Source organism: Nomascus leucogenys, chromosome 16, assembly GCF_006542625.1.
Source record: "Nomascus leucogenys isolate Asia chromosome 16, Asia_NLE_v1, whole genome shotgun sequence".
Classification (NCBI taxonomy): domain Eukaryota; kingdom Metazoa; phylum Chordata; class Mammalia; order Primates; family Hylobatidae; genus Nomascus; species Nomascus leucogenys.
The window spans coordinates 9439113-9455939 of NC_044396.1; the positions used below are offsets into that span (position 1 = coordinate 9439113).

General features: G+C 37.1%; 1 protein-coding gene and 1 pseudogene across 3 annotated transcripts in view; both read right to left on the minus strand.

Annotated features, from left to right (window-relative positions):
- Nucleotides 1–16827, minus strand: part of NKAIN3 (sodium/potassium transporting ATPase interacting 3) — a 686257-nt gene that overhangs the window by 541803 nt on the left and 127627 nt on the right. The gene's annotated exons all lie outside the window — the stretch shown is intronic.
- On the minus strand, nucleotides 8112–8362 carry LOC115830697 (annotated as a pseudogene).

Consider the following 16827-nt stretch of genomic DNA (forward strand, 5'->3'; position numbering starts at 1 on the left):
ATATGCTGTGGGATTTGGTTTGCTAGTATTTTGTTGAAGATGTTTATATCTATGTTCATCAGGGATATTGGCCTAAAGCTTTTGTTGTTATTGTTGCTATTGTGTCTCTGACATATTTTGGTGTTAAGCTGATGCTAGCTTCATAGGATGACTTAGGGAGGAGCCCCTCTGCCTCCATTTTTTGGAATATTTTCTGTAGGATTGGCACCAGCTCTTCTTTGCACGTCTGGTAGAATTCACCTGTGAATTAATCTCGTCCACTGCCTCTTTTTGGTTGGTAGGTTCACTGTTTTTTTTGTTGTTGTTGTTTTGTTTTCTTTCTGACTCAATTTCAGAGCTTGATATTGGTCTATTCATGGTTTTAATCTCTTCCTTCTTCAGTCTTGGGACATTATGTGTTTTCAGGGATTCCATCCATTTTCTCTAGATCTTGTAATTTATGTGGATAGAGTTGTTTATAGTATACTCTGAGGATCTTTTATATTTCTGTCGGATCAATTATAATGTCATTCTTATCATTTCTGATTGTACTTATTTGGATCTTCTTTTATTTGTTAATCTAGCTAGTGGTCTATCAATCTTATCTTGTTTGTTTTTTTCCAAAGTACCAATTCTTGGTTTCACTGATCTTTTGTATTGACTCTTACGTCTCAATTTCATTCAGTTCTATAATTTTAGAGCTACTATTCAACCCAGCCATTCCATTACTCGGTATATACATAAAGGAAAATAGATCATTATACCAAAAAAACACATATGCTTACATGTTCATTGCCTTGTTATTCACAATAGCAAATACATGGAATCAATCTAAGTGCCCATCAGTGGTAGATGAGATAAAGAAAACGTTACATACACACACCATGGAATACTACACAGCCACAAAAAAGAATAAATCATGTCCTTTGCAGCAGCATGTATGGTGCCGGAGACCATTATCCTAACCAGGGTCAGAAATTAATGCAGGGACAGAAAGCCAAATACCACACATTCTCACTTATAAGTGGGACCTAAACATTGAACACACATGGACATGAACGTGGAAACAATAGACAATGCAGACTACAGAGGGGGAAGGGAGGGAGGAAGATGGGGTCCCAAAATTACCCATTGGGTACTATGCTCACTACCAGGGTGCAATGTACCCATGTAACAAACCTGAACATGTGCTCCCTGTATCTTAAAAATAGTTGAAAAAAATAAAAACTCATTAAACATTTTAAAAAGTTGCTAAATATTGAGGATAACCTTATTCTTTTTAAAATCATGTGTGTATAATTTTTGAATATTTAATAAAAAGTGAACCAGGACTATAAGGTAGTGAACAAAAAAAAACATGCTAACCTATATGAGCACAGTATAAAATCTTCTGAATTTTTACTTAGTGTTAAACAAATAATTTTAAAAATTAGTAAAGAAAAGTATTTTAAAAAACTCTGAAGGTGGATATTTTTCTTCTTAGCCTTAACAAACAACAAAAGCAAACAAAAACCCTAAAGATAAAATAAAATGTTAAATAAAATCTAAATTTATTTAATCCTATAATAAAATATCAATAAATATTAACATCTTGGGTAATGGAAAAACTTTCTGAGTATAATGATAATAGAAATGTGATCATAGGCCTGTAAATTCCAATAAATAAAAAGTAGTATAATACTTAAAATGAGTACAACAGATAATATACGCCAGGCGCAGTGGCTCATGCCTATTATCCCAGCACTTTGGGAGGCCGAGGCAGGAGGATCACCGGAGGTCAGGAGTTTGAGACCAGCCTGACCAACATGGTGAAACTCCGTCTCTACTAAAAATACAAAATTAGCTGGGTGTGGTGGTGTATGCCTGTAATCTCAGCTACTCGGGAGGCTGAGGATGGAGAACCGCTTTAACCTGGGAGGTGGAGGTTGCAGTGAGCTGAGATCGCTCCACTGCATTCCAGCCTGGGCAACAAGAGCGAAACTCCATCTCAAAAAAATATAAGTTAATATAAATATTATACAGAAAGTCCTTTTTAAAAAATACTTCTGTGACAAAAATAGCACAGAGCACTAATGTGTAATTGATATAAGAAATTATATAAATGAGTGAAAAAAATGTCAATCTTATCAGTGATCAAATATATTGCAAATGTAAGATTCTCTGTAGGGCAGAGAGTAATAATTCTTCAAAACAATTTTTCTATTTTTTCGCCAATATTTAGTTCCTAATTTTCAGCTGGGTCTTGACAAACTCAAAATAAACACTACATCTCCCACTTTCTCTAACAATTAGATTGGTCTAAGTGACTAATTTGTGACTAATGGATATGAACAGAAGTTTTAAAAGCAAAGTTAGATTTTTTTTTAAAGAAAACTGCATTGTTCCCTAATAGGAAGGAAATTCTACTTCCCTTCACTTTTTCACTTTCCTCCATAATGCTGTTTGGGCATGGTAGTGGCAGTGGTGTACTAACTTAGACCAAGTGGGTGACAGCAAAAAGTTTACAGCCACAGAGATCTTTGAAAAACATTGTGAAAAAAGCTACTGCCAGACATGAATCACCCCTACTTCCTCTAAACCACTAAGTGAGAAAAAGTCTATAATGTTTACAATACAGTTTTTAAAAATCTCTGCTAAATGCAATTGAACTTTACTGCTCAAAAAGAAACATGTTTATTTTTAACCTTTTATGCTATTAATAATTTTAAATTTATTACATTTAATATTAGTGATAGTGAGATGGGTACATTCAGACTCTACAGGTGAGAGTAAAATCACCAGTTCAGTTTTGTGGGCTGTATATTGCACAACTCCAAGGGCTGTATATATTCACATATATACAGAAATACAACTATTGGCCCTAGATGGATGTATAAATTTTCACAGCCTTTAAAAATATATTTTGAAAGTGTTAATCAAGATTCTTAGGAGAGTATGATTCCACTTAAAATCTACTGTGATAAGTAATGTGATGAATAAGTATAGCTATATTCAAAATCTTGTGTTCAAAGTTTATTACACAAAAGGAAAATGGGAAACAATAATATCTAAAATATGTGGTGAAAATAAAGCACATGGGTAAATGTATAGACTATAATACAGTGAGATCCTATGGGGTGTCACTCTGTAACATATATGTATTTAGAGACAAGGTCTCACTCTGTAACCCAGCCTAGAGTGCAGTGGTGCGAGCATAATTCATTGCAGCCTCCAACACCTGGCCTCAAGTGATCCTCTTGTCTCAGCCTCCTGGTAGCTATTAGGGACACGTGCCACCACACAGACCAAATATATGTATGTTGTAGAGACATGGTCTCTCTGTGTTGTTGTCTAGGCTGGTCTCTAACTCCTGTCCTCAAACCATCCTCCCACGTCAGCATCCTAAACCACTGGGATTACAGGCATGAGCCTAAACATTATATTTTTGAAAACTATCTAGTCAGGCTGGGCACGGTGGCTCACCCCTGTAATCCCAGCACTTGGGAGGCTGAGGCGGGTCAATCAGGAGGTCAAGAGATCAAGACCATCCTGGCCCACAGGGTGAAACCCAGTCTCTACTAAAAATACAAAATTTACAAAATTACAAAATTACAAAAATTACAAAAGTTAGCTGGGTGTGGTGGTACACGCCTTGTGGTCCCAGCTACTCCACAGACTGAGGTAGGAGAATCGCTTGAACCCGGGAGGCGGAGGTTGCAGTGAGCAGAGATGGCGCCACTGCACTCCAGCCTGGTGACAGAGAGAGACTCCGTCTCAAAAAAAAAAAAAAAAAAAAAAAAGAAAACTATCTAGTCTTGTCAGATAATAAATTCAATGCAATGTTAATTTTTTAAAACTCTCTATATACCATGATCCTAAAAGATAGAAAAAAAGCATGCAAATATATATATATATATATATATACACGTATAGATGTATATATATACATAAAATATTGGAAAAAATCTATTAAAATATTAATATGTTTATCTCCGAATGGTTGACTTATGAGTTTTTTTCTTTGTTAATACCTACTTTCTTTTTTCTCCAGTAAGCATGTAATATCAAGCACCAAGTGGGCTCTTGAGGTTCCCAATTCCAGGCCTTGGCTCTTAGACAGCATTTCTTGACTTGCCCTGAGTCAAAAAGGAGTCCACTGCTCTGAAAAGATAGTTCCAGGCCTGGAAGCATTTACCACAGGCTGACTGAAAAGCCCTTGGGCCTTGAATAAACATTGGTGGTAACCAGACATTACTCACCACAGGCTTGGGTGGCAGTGACCATGGGGAGCAACATCTCTGCATGTGGAAAGTGAAGGGAAAAGTGGGAAAGACTTTTTCTTGTTGCCTTGGTGTCAGCTGAACCACAATAAAAAAGAGCACCAGGTTGATACCTAAGGTTTGTGACTCCAGGGACTGGCTGCCAGACAGCATCTCTGGACCTAACTGTGATCAGGGGACACTTGAAGCCCTGAAGGTTGAGACAAAAGCCAGGATGGTTTCACCACCAGCTGATTCTAGAACTTTAGAAACTTGAGTTAACATAGGCAATAGCCAGGCAGTGGTTATCGTGGACCTTGAGTGAGACCCAGTGTTGTGCTGGCTTTGGGCCTAACTCAGTGCAGTCCCAGTGACGGTGCCACCCCCTTTCCCAGCCCTAGAAGCTCAGTTCAGAGAGAAAGACTCTGTTTATTTGGGAGAAAGTAAGGGGAAGGAACAAGAGTCTCTGCCTGATAATCCAGTGAATTCTTCCAGATTTTATCCAAGACCACAAAGGCAGTACTTCTAGGAGTCATCAAGATCCTTTGAGTTACTGGGCGTGGGGTTCCTCCTAATGCAGATAGGGCTGCAGTAACCAAAAACTTAGATAAAAACACCCAAGTCCCTTTGGATACCTGGAAAGCCTTCCCAAGAAGAATGGGCACAGACTGCAAATACTACCATAAATGCCTAACTCTTCAATGCCTTGATAATGATAACCATCCATAAGCATCAAGACAATCCAGTAAAACATGCATTCACCAAATGAACTAAATAAGGCACCAGTGAAACATTATGGAGAGAGATATGTGACCTTACAGACAGAAAATTCAAAATAGTTGTTTTGAAGAAACTCAACAAAATTCATGATGCCACAGAGAAGGAATTCCAAATCCTATGAGATATTTAACAAAGATTGAAATAATTTAAAAGAATCAAACAGAAACTCTGAGTTAAAAAAATGCAATTGATTCACTGCAGGGTGCATAAGAGTCTTGTAACAGCAGCATTGATCAAGCAGAAGAATTAGTGAATTTGAAGAGAGGCTATGTGAAAATACACAGCCAGAGAAGACAAAAGAAAGAATAAATGAGAATAACTCATGCATGCAAGATCTGGAAAATAGCCTAAAAGGGAAAATCTAAGAGTTCTTGGCCTTAAAGAGGATGGAGAGAGAGAGAGAGAGAGAGAGAGAGAGAGAGAAGGATAGAAAGTTTAATCAAAAGAATAACAGAGAATTTCCCAAACCTAGAGAAAGATATCAATATCCAAGTACAAGAAGGTTACAGAACATGAAGCGCATTTATCCTATGTAAGTCTATCTGAAGACATTTAATAATGAAACTGCCAAAGGCCAAGGATAAAGAAAGGATTCTAAAAGTGACAAGAAAAATAAGACAAATAATATACAATGGAGCTCCAATACATGTGGCAGCGGACTTCTCAGTGGAACCCTTACAGGACAGGAGACAGTGGCAAGACATATGTAAAGTGTCAAAAGAAAAAAAAAAACTGTTAACTGTTATTGTAGAATAGCATATCCAGTGAAAATATCCTTCAAAGATGAAGGAGAAATGAAGACTTTCCTAGACAAAAAAAAAAGCTGAGGGATTTCATGGACACAAGACCTGTCCTACAAAAAATGCTAGGACACTCCCCTTGTCAATGCTTCCTCTACACCCCTATGGTTCATACTTCCAGTCAATCTCAACAAAACATCCAATTTCTAGAAAACATAGCATTTGACCGGGTGTCGTGGCTCATGCCTGTATTGCCAGTAATCTGGGAGGCCAAGGTGGGTGGATCACTTGAGATCAGGAGTTCGAGACCAGCCTGGCCAGCATGGAGAAACCCCATCTCTACTAAAAATACAAAAATTAGCTGGGCGTGGTGGTGCAGGCCTATAATCCCAGCTACTGGGGGGCAGGCGGCTGAGGCAGGAGAATCACTTGAACCCGGGGGGCAGAGGTTGCTGTGAGCTGAGATCACACCACTGAAGTCCAGTCTGGGTGACAGAGTGAGACTCTGTCTAAAAAAAAGAAAAAAAAGAAAACATAGCATCTACCACACAGGAACTCTCACAACTGACCAGCCTGAATTGTGATCTCTTGTTTTCCCTTCACTACTGAATAAACAAAACAAAACCAAAAAACGTTCCTCCTCTCATGTAAGCCAAACTCTCTACTTCTGCTGGAAGTTCTAGCCCCTCTATGTTCAGGAGCCTTGTCGTATATACTGTCCCTCTCTCTCCTGTGTCATCCACACTGTCTCCCCTATATTAGACCACTGTCTTAGTTTTTAACTCTGCGAAGAAGCTTGCACATCTCTGAGACAATTCATGTTTCCTCCTTACTTCAAGCATGTTAGCTGATGTTTCCATAATGACTCTCTCCATTTCCTCACTGCTCTTGCATCCTGGAGCTTACTGAAAGCTGGCTTTTCTATGTCCTTCATTTAGGCAGATAGTTACTGAGAGCTGACTATGCACCAGGCACCATTCTAAGGTGTAGTTAATGAGATTCACACATTCTGGTCACCAGGAATTGTACCAAAAGCTCCTTTGAGAGATCACATAGTCATTTATATTTTCAATATTTACCACACTCTCCATTCTCTCTTCTTTTATACAATTGTTGCTTGTTTAAGCAAATCTCAGCACTGAATATGCATCTCTCTCTCTCTTTTTTTTTTCTTTTGAGACAGAGGCTGGCTCTTATACCTGGGCTGGAGAGCAGTGGTGTGATCTCGGCTCACGCAACCTCCACCTACCAGGTTCAAGCAACTCTCTTGCCTCAGCCTCCTAAGCAGCTGGGATTACAGGCACCCACCACCACTCTCTGCTAATTTTTGTATTTTTAGTAGAGACGGGGTTTTGCCATGTTGGCCAGGCTGGTCTTGAACTCCTGACCTCAAGCAATCCACCTGCCTCGGCCTCCCAAAGTGCTGAGACTACAAGCATGAGTTACCATGCCTGGCCCTGAACATGTATTTCATGCCTTAAGTTTATCTTCTGAAAAAAATGATGTAAATATCTCCAGATAATAGAAACAAAAAAAGTTGAGTAGTTTTATCCCGTATAAATTTTGACAATATTTTTTTTTGTTTTTTGAGAAGGAGTCTTGCTGTCGCCCAGGCGGGAGTGCAGTGGCATGATCTCAGCTCACTGTAACCTCTGCCTTCCAGGTTCAAGCGATTCTCCTGCCCAGACTCCATAGTAGTTGGGATTACAGGTGTGTGCCACCACGCCCGGCTAATTTTTTGTATTTTTAGTAGAGACACGGTTTCACCATGCTAGCCAGGATGGTCTCGATCTCCTGACCTCGTGATCTGCCTGCCTCGGCCTCCCAAAGTGCTGGGATTACAGGCATGAGCCACTGCTCCCGGCCTATAATTTCATATATTAAACATCACAACCCACTCTGATCTTCAAGAAGATATATTAGAAATTTCTGAGTAATCAAAATAAAGACAATCATAACTAAAACAGGACAGTAACAGTTCACTCTGCTAACAGTGAACACGCTACAGTTTATTGCTGCAAGGCACCATGTCCAAATACTACCTATGTGAATAATCTCCCTATTGAGCCTTGTAATGTGTTTGTTTTGTCACCATTCTCACTTGGAAACTTTTAAATTACTACCATGTACTTTCAGTCATGTCATACCATTGATACTACAGATTCAACAGCTTACATGAAATCTGCCTATGCAATGGAAGCCCTTACAGAACTGCCAAAGCTCTAGCTTTTGTTACTTGCTTATTTTGTGGTTTAGATTTGCTTTTATTTTTATTTTATTTATTTTTACGAAAGTTTATTCTTAAATGTGCAGCAGGCTCCAAGATGACACTTCATTCTAACTATAGGTGGCAAAGGATGTTACAGCAGGAAATTCAGATGTTTAAATAGGGATGGAATCCAGGGTCACCATGGCCACAGGCACAAGAAACAGCTTGCTTTTTACCAGATTTCTTAATTCCACCTGTGCCCAGGGGGCCCTTCCCTGCAGCCTCTGCTTTTAGTTTCTTGAGTTTCTTCTGCTCCTCTTTCTGCTTTTGCTTGAAAATGTTATCTCCTCATTCGTCTCCTCAGCCTGCTTCTTGGGCTGTTTGGGGGGCTTCTTGCCAGCTTCGTGGCCGGACATGGTGCCTGCGCCCCTCTCCCACCAGGTTTACCCTTATGTTAAGTTAGTGTCCATGTTTGTATGTGGAAAATGATGTATAAGGATGGAATTCCATCTCAATTTGTCTCCATCTGCACAAACACAGACGGCGGCATAGTCTTGACATCCAACTCCACAACTACTAATGTTCCCCTGATGTTTATAAGTTCTGTGTTTCCCTCATCCAAGCTCCTTCTGCTCCCTTTGCTCTCCTCCTGCTTGCCTTTCTTCCTTCCTTTGCCACAGTAGCACAAGACAGCTGATCCACAGGATTCTGGCAGATGCTGTAGCACCGACTCCAGGGCAATGATATGAATGTAAACCGGCATCTGTAGGCGCTCATTACAAACTGTAGGTAATTGAGAGTTAGCCTTATATAAAATTTATCACCTATTTTCCAAGGACTGAGGAGTAGGGAGTGTGATCTGGTGGATAGAGAACTAATTGGGAGTCAAGAGACCCAGATTCCATTCTAAATTCCATTATAGTTGTGGTTTCTGATTCTGAGCAATTAGAGGCAACCTCTATTTCAATTGTCCTCCCTGTAAATTGTATATACTACTTATCACCTACAATTCTCTGCAGAATTAGAAAGATCTAAGTGAGTTATTGTCTGTAGAGTGGTTTGTGCTCCTGAGGAAAACCAAGTACATACTTCAAGATAGAAATCCTTTAATTTAAACAAAATAAACAACTCTAATACTATCACATCTTTGTTCCACCAAAAAAAAAAAAAAAGGTGAATTTTAGAAGCTTTGGTTTGTTGTGCTTTTTTTTTTTTAAGGAAAAAGATAATAAAAGGCACAAATGGGATGACAAAGTTTATTTTCTCCTCTAATTAAATATCAGGGTGGTAGCAAGGATCAGTGGTCCTTCGAGCACTGAGGCCAGTGGCATTCCTATTAAACCTTAAAACCTTAAAGATCTGTGATGGCACCACTGATAACAGACACACCACTTTTGTGCTGGGAGAGTTTTAAGATGATTCTTCTAGAACACCCCAAAGAACACCCCAAATATCCCAATATCCTAAATAATATTTCGTTTACATCTGTTGTGCACAATAAATTGTTAAAAACTGTATGTATCTCACTGCCTGCTCAAGGGCTTTTTGTCCTTTTTCCCTCTGATGATAAACTGAGGTCAAGGAAGTTCAGACATCACAATCACTTGGTATAACAAATACCAAAGTAAGTCCCTAGAACCTGGTACTTGGGAAACAAAGCCACAATAAGAAGCTTCTCTGAAGTGATAGGTAGGGGACATTTTCCTAATAGTGATTCACACAAGATTAGTTACAGGGGCAAAATAATGAAGAACTTGTCATAGGAGTAAAGTGTAAATTTTGTAATTTGGTTTAGCAGAGTAGACAGGGTAAGTAGGGCTAAAATTATCAGGTTATTAACTAGTAGAAAGTTAACACACACATCAAATTTATTCTACTATAAATTAAGAGCCACAATTGTTTAAGCAAATGAGTGAAATAAAAATACTATGATAAACACATTGGTCTCTTAAGCTATGGAGTGCCCAGGAAATACCTTGTCCTTTTAATACAAGGAATATCTGAGAATTAATTCTGTAAATTAATTTACATTCCAGTATAAACGGCCTTTGTAAGAAAAGCCTAAGCTTTTCATTGTATAATTGTCCTGAAGAGCACTGATACACTAAGGAGAGAATAGGCTTAGGCACCGGGTTGTGGCCTAGCCAAATAAGAACGGGGCTTTTGAGGGGACTTCTCTAAACTGAGCTGCCTAAGATTCTAAAAGGGAAATGATCACACAAGGGAAGCTTCTATAGTGGAAACAATCACCTTTGTGCATAAGGGTCTTCTGAGGATAAAAATAAAGCAGCTCTAAGAGAGTGTGTGTGTGCGTGTGTGTGTGTGTGAGAGAGAGAGAGATAATTAACACTAAACATTACACTAAAGGATTATTAAGGTTTTCCCTGTAAGTACTGATGTCTGTATAGTGTGCTATTAAAATAATGTGGTAGAACATTTTTAAAACCCTCTTTTTTCTTCAAAATAAATTGCCACATTTCTATAATTCTGGTAGCTCATAAAGTAATAAATCTGGAGACTTAAGACTCACTATATGGGTGATTTAAATACACATTTTAGAATTTTTTAGCAGGAAAATTCATCAGTTTCTTTGAAAGAATAATTAACATTTAAAAATAGCTATGCAACTACTTTTTTAATTTAAAAAGCAGAACCGCTATTGCTCAATTGCTCAAGTATTTCTATCTTCTAATATGTATACCTAATTGAGATCTATATCTACTTATCACTTCAGAGAAGCTTAAGTATCTATCAAATTAAGATATATGTGTAATTAAGATATGCAGCTAATGAAGATAGATATCAGGATATATATGTATGTGTGTGGATATGTGGATGTGTGTGGAACTTTGGATAAATATCTTTATCAAAATTGAAAACAATGTTCCAGAATTTACATAAGCATCTACAAAAAAAATACTCTGATATTTAGATATTTAGATATAAAGAAAAGTCTCTTGCTTAAAATAATTTTAAATCTCTACAATGGGACCATTCTCAATTTGTTCGTTTCATAGACTTTTTTTCATGAATCCTTAAAAATATTACCAAATACAGAGTGCCTCTGCCTGGCCCCAGCACCCCCTCGGAAGTGAGGAGCGCTTCTGCCGGGCCACCGCCCCACCATCTCCCTCGGTCTGGGAGGTGAGGGTTGCCTCTGCCCGGCCGCCCCACCTTCTGGGAAGTGAGGGAGGCCTCCGATCGGCCCCCGCGCCATGTCTGGGAAGTGAGGAGCGCCTCTGCCTGGCCACCTCTCCCCTACCTCCCTCGGTCTGGGAAGTGAGGGGCGCTGCTGCCGGGCCGCTGCACCATCTGAGCAGTGATGAGCGCCTCTGCCCAGCCGCCGCCCCATCTGAGAAGTGATGAGCGCCTCTGCTTGGCCGCCACCAGGTCTGAGAAGTGAGGAGCACCTCTGCCTGGCCACCGCACTGTCTGGGAAGTACGGAGTGCCACTGCCTGGCCGCCACATTGTCTGGGAAGTGAGGAGCGCCTTTGCCTGGCCACTGTGCAACCCTCCAAGTGTGAAGTGGCAGCCTTGTGTGTGATCTTTATGCCCTCCCCAGGTTTGCATTTTTGACATTAAAGTTTACTTTTAAATTAAAAAACAATACCAATTACAGTCAAGAAAAAAAATACAATAACTCACCAAGAACAAATGTAATTTTTCCCATGTATGCACAGTTGGTTTAACATCCGAAGGTTAACAAATGTAGTATTATATAAATGTAATGTATCTAAGCATATTACCTAAATGTAATAAAGAGAAAAACTGTAAGATTATCTTAGTAGAGGAAGAAAAAACATTTAACAAGATTCAGCACCATTCATGATTTAAAAAAAAAAATGCAATGAGAAATGGAGGAAAACGTCTTTAACCTGATAAAGCATATCTATGAAAAATGTAAAACTAACTTCATATTTAATGATGAAAAACAGAATGTTTTCTCCTGAAATTGGGAAAAAGGCAAAGAATGTCCACTCTCACCGCTGCAAGTATAGCAAGACAAAAAAGAAATAAATGAAAGGCACATGATAGAATGGAAGTAACAATAGTGCATTTATTTGCATATGACATGGTGTGTGTAGAAAATCTTAAAGAACCTAATATAAAGTTTCCTAAAGCTAATGAGCCTAACACATTCTCAAGATATAAAACTAACGTGCAAAAATCAATTTTATTTTATACACTAGAAATAAACAACCTGACAATAAAATCAAATTTTAATTAACTACAGCATATACCATAAAAAAACACTTAGAAATAAATTTAACAAAAAGATGTGCAATGCCTGTGAACTGAAAACTCTAAAGCACTGCTTTAAAAAGTTAAAGAAGGCTTATCTAAATGGAAATATATACTTTTTTATTAATTTGAAAATTCACCATTTTTAAGAGGTCAATTCTTCCAGAATTGACTATAAATTGAATACATTCAGAATCAAAATCCTAGCAGTCTCTATGTAAGAATTTGACAAGCCAATGTTAATATTTGTATGGAAAGGCAAATAATCTAGAAGAGCTTAAAATTTTTTTTAAGAAAAAACAAAATCAGATGAATCAAATTACCTGGTATTTAAGATTTACAATAAAAGCACTCTAAGGAGTATGAGATTGGCATAAGGATTGACATAAAGATCAACTAAAAGGAATTTTGAGTCCAGAAATACACCCACAATTATTATGTTGTAGATGGGTTTTCAACAAAGATACCAAGGAAATTCAATGAAATGAAGATTGCGTTTTCAATAAATGGATTTAGAATAAATGAATATAAATATAGAAAAAAAACTTTGACCCTTTCCTTATACCATACACAAAAAGTATACAAACCTGATTATCAACTTAAATATAAGAGGTAAAACTATAAAGCTTTTAGAAGAAAATCTGGGAGAAATCTTTATCAATTTCCTCAATACCAACCATGGAATATTATATTACAAATGTAAACACTTTAGTTCTTTAAGAAAAATCATGGGTATGCAATACTCTGGTGTCTCTTCATAAACTAATAATGTTTCATTTACATTTTCCACTAAGTATGACCAGCGATTCTACTGAAATTTAGAGTCCTGCACTGTGTTAATCTTTCTCATCCTTTCACTTAAACTTTCATGCCAATAAACCAACACTTCTGCAGATTGTCAACATTAAGATTTGTGCTGCTGTTACAGTCCAGGAGACTGAGAATGCTGAATATAAAATTAATTTTCCGTATCTCTAAGTCATATCTTTTATTTGTAGTATTTTTGAAGAGGGTAGTTGAAATATTTAAAAAATTCTAATCTTCAGTTTTAAAAAATGACAAGACCATATGAATTATGATGATAAAAGTGGAAAGACAGGTACCAAAAATAGTTGCTTCTCTGTTCGTCTTGACAAACAGATGCAACACTTTGACAGCTAATCAACACAGGTTTTCTTTTTTTCATACTATATCTATCCTGTTCTGGAATGACCTATTAATTTTAATTGCTTTGCTAGGCTCCCATTTAATGGTTCAATGAATATAATACATTTATGCTTTTCTTTGCATAATGAAGTGGCCAGGTAAGCGAGATAACTTTTTGAAGTTAATACAGCCAAAATATAAATATAGCCAAAATAAAATATATATAAAATACAGCAAAATTTCAATATTTCAACTTCCTATTGCTACTACTAAAAAAACTTGTCTAAATTATGTTCGTAAACTTACAAATTGGCAGTAAAAGTGAGCTTCACTCCACTACAAAAGTCTCCTTCAAATCATACACATTTTTTAAAGTTTATAGTTACCAAAATGCTCTTTATGATGATACAATAAATATATTTCTCTTTGTTACATGTTTATTTGGTTTTAAATTATTGTGAAGCCAAGTGATTGCCAATACACTTAACTCCTAATCAGAGTAAAATGACCAGTAATAACAATTTCAAAGCATGGAGTTTTCCTATACATTTTTTTCATAGTCTTATTCTATTAAAATGTTGAAATATTTGGCAGCTCTGATAGTTTATCAGTTTTGTTTCTTCTACTAAATACTTTTTAGGGCTTTAATTAGAACTTTCTTATGTTGTCTAGTGAACGTTTTCTTGTTGTTGTCATTGTTGTTGTCGTCATTAAGAGAGGGTCAGAGATTAATACACCAAAGATAAATTATTCCAGTTGAGACAGAATGAGCTAGGTACCAATATTATTTCATGAAACATAACAAGATGTGTGTGACATTTTTGATGCTATGTATATTTCCTAAATGAGTCTAATATTTTTCACACACACCCACACATGCATACACACATACACACATTCACACACATTCATCTTCATCATGCATTAAACAATGAGAGGTTTCTAAAACTTAGATAACGTTTCTTATTATCCATCGTGATCTGCAAATTATATTTCAAAAACTGCCATTTGCCCTTACTTATATCATTTCCTTTATTTTCACTAAAATCTATTTTAAAATAATATTACATATGCTTTTCATTTCTTATGCAGAGAATCTCATAACTTTCCTATTTTATTCCATTTCTATGTATCTTTTCTCTTCTTCCTTCATTGTGCCCATATTACTTGTCCCTATTTAAATGCTGCCTTTTTCTCTAGTTCTCATCTTTTATCTATTTTTCTATTTCCCAGTGTAATATTAAATGCTCATCTTTTTTATGTAATGCTGTCTTATGACTTTGACCTTATTTCACAGCTGGAATTGGATCTTTGTTTTTCTCAGCTAAATTAGTACCAGTTCATTTTTATCTCTTCTAAAGGACCGTTTCAAATAAAAGCAGCCCTTTGACCACTAAGGCTGCAAGGGAGACTTGGCTATAAAAAACAATTCAGAAAAATTCCCAGGATACCAAAGATAAGGTGCATATAGTTTTGGGTTTTACATTTATGTATCTAATCCATCTTAAGTTATTTTTTGTATACGGTATAAGGAAGAAATCTCGTTTCAATTTCTGGAAGACAACATTCTGGACATAGGAACGGGCAAAGATTTCATGAGGAAGACACTAAAAGCAATTGCAACAAAAATAAAAATTGACAAACAGGATCTAATTAAACTAAAGAGCTTCTGCACAGCAAAGAGAACTATCAACAGAGTAAACAGACAACCTACAGAATGGGAGAAAAATTTTGCCAACTATACATCTGACAAAGTTCTAATATCCAGCATGTGTAAGAAACTTAACAAATTTACAAGAAGAAAAGCAAACAGTCCCATTGAAAAGTGGGTAAATGGACGTGAACAGACGCTTCTCAAAAGAAAACATACATGTGGCCGACAATCATATGAAAAAAAGCTCAACATCACTGATCATTAGAGAAATGCAAATCCAAACCACAATGAGATACCATCTCACACCAGTCAGAATAGCTATTATTAAAAAGTCACAAAACAATAGATGCCGATGAGGTTGTGGAGAAAAAGGAATGCTTTTACTCTGTTTGTGAGAGTGTAAATTAGTTCAACCATTGTGGAACACAGTGTAGTGATGCCTCAAAGACCTAGAGGCAGAAACACCATTCAACCCAGCAATCCCACTACTGGGTATTACCCAAAGGAATATAAATCATTCTATTATAAAGACACATGCATGTTTATATTCATTGCAGCGCTATTCACAATAGCCAAACATGAAATCAACCTAAATGCCCTTCAGTGATAGAATGGATAAAGAAAATGTTGTACATACACACCATGGAATACTATGCAGCCCTGAAAAGAACAAGCTCATGTCCTTTGCAGGAACATGGATGGAGCTGGCAGACATTGTCCTTAGCAAATTAATGCAAGAACAAAAAGCCAAAGAACACAAATTCTCACTTATAAGTGGGAGCTAAATGATGAGAAGAAATGGACACATAGAGGGGAACAACACACACTGGGGTCTATTGGAGGGTGGGGAGTGGGATAAAGGAAAGGATCAGGAAGAATAACTAATGGGAACTAGACCTAAAACCTGGGTGACAAAATAATTGTACAAAAAATCCCATGACACAAGTTTACCTATATCACAAATTACCAATATAACAGGGATACCGACACATACACCCCTGACCTTAAAACAAAAGTTAAATTAAAAAAAAAAAAGAAAGAAAAAGTTACATATATCTACACAGGTGACTTGTTCCCAAGACTGTCTGTCCCTGAAGAGGCTATAAAGGCAAAGTATGCTCTCTGTTCAGTTTGGACTGAACGTCCATTATTCTCAAACACAAAGAGCAAAGAACATCAACAACAACAAAAACTAGATAAAACAACATTAATTATCTAAGATAAGGCGCTACTGCTACTGAGCCCTAAATGACACCCAGAAGGCCTGGACACTTAATTGCATTCTCTACCAAACTGTATCAGGAAGCCACATAATAAACAGTTACTCTGCATTTTTTGGAGTGCAGAAACATTGAATCATCCACCCTTCATACCCACCTGTATGTACTCCTATACCCAGATAGGCAACACAGATCCACAAACTTACTCAGTTTTCCCTTTCTGCAAATATATTTATTGTTAGATGTCAGAAAGAGCAATGGGATAATTATTCAGTGATATTAAACCTTTTCTGTACCCTAAAAAGCAGGAAGCCCAGAGAAGAATTCCCTCAGCTTGATGTGACAGAGGCTGCCCTGAGATGGCCAGACACAGACACCTTTCTCTCATTTCCTACTTTGGCCTTAATATAAAAGTCATGTCTTTCAGCACCTCCTTTGCTCTTCCAATCCTTTCCATTTCAAAAAAGCTAAAAGACTACGTTTTAAATTTTCTCACCACAAATAAATGATAGATATTTGAGGTGATGAATATGCTAATTAACCTGATTTGATCATTCCACCATGTATACATATATTGAAACACCAAATTTTGCCCCTTGGATATACAAAAATATTATT